This window comes from Neopelma chrysocephalum, unplaced genomic scaffold, assembly GCF_003984885.1.
Source record: "Neopelma chrysocephalum unplaced genomic scaffold, ASM398488v2 Primary Assembly neopelma1_86582, whole genome shotgun sequence".
NCBI lineage: Eukaryota > Metazoa > Chordata > Aves > Passeriformes > Pipridae > Neopelma > Neopelma chrysocephalum.
This window is the reverse complement of record NW_020916117.1, coordinates 1-798: the sequence shown is the minus strand read 5'-3', so window position 1 is coordinate 798 and position 798 is coordinate 1. Positions and strand designations below refer to the sequence as shown.

The following is a 798-nucleotide window of genomic DNA, read 5'->3' as shown; positions in this document are numbered from 1 at the left end:
TGGGGGGTGGAGGAGCCCCCCGGGGTGGTCTCAGGTGTCCCCGGGGGGGGTCTCAGGTGTCCCCCCTCCTCACCGTTCCCCCCCCCCCCGCTGCGGAGGGGGCGGTTCCCCGGGGGGGGGGGGGGGGTCCCCCGGGATCTGGGGGGAGGTCCCCCGATTCTGGGGGGGTGGACGAGCCCCCCGGGGGGGTCTCAGGTGTCCCCGGGGGGTGTCTCAGGTGTGCCCCCCGTGCCCCCTTCCCTCACCATTCCCCCTCCCCGCAGTGCGGAAGGTGCAGTTCGCTCACGACGAGCGGCACCTCCTGGCCTGCTGCTCCCTGGACGGGACCCTCTCCGTTTGCCGCCTGGCCCCGGGACCCCCGGCCGTGCTGCGGCGCCTGCGGGGCCACGGCGGGGGGGGTCTCGGACCTGGCCTGGTCCCTCTCCAACGACGTGCTCGTGTCCGCCTCCCTCGACGGGACCCTCCGGCTCTGGGACCCCTCGGACGGGCGCTGCATCCGCAGGGTGCCCGACCCCGACGGGGCCGCGCTGCTGTGCTGCGCCTTCCAGCCCCTCAACAACAACCTCACCGTGGTGAGAGACCCCCCCGGGACCCCCAAATATCCCACAGGGACCCCCACAGCTCCCCTGGGACCCCCAGAGCCCCCCGAGACCCCCAGTCTGTGCCCGACCCCGACGGGGCTGCGCTGCTGTGCTGCACCTTCCAGCCCCTCAACAACAACCTCACCGTGGTGAGAGACCCCCCCCCGGGCCCCCCAAATATCCCACAGGGACCCCCTGAGACCCCCCGGGACCCCCT

General features: G+C 74.4%; 1 pseudogene; it reads left to right on the top strand.

Annotated features, from left to right (window-relative positions):
• Positions 1-176: 176 nt before the first annotated feature.
• Positions 177-791, top strand: LOC113979652 (annotated as a pseudogene).
• Positions 792-798: the final 7 nt, after the last annotated feature.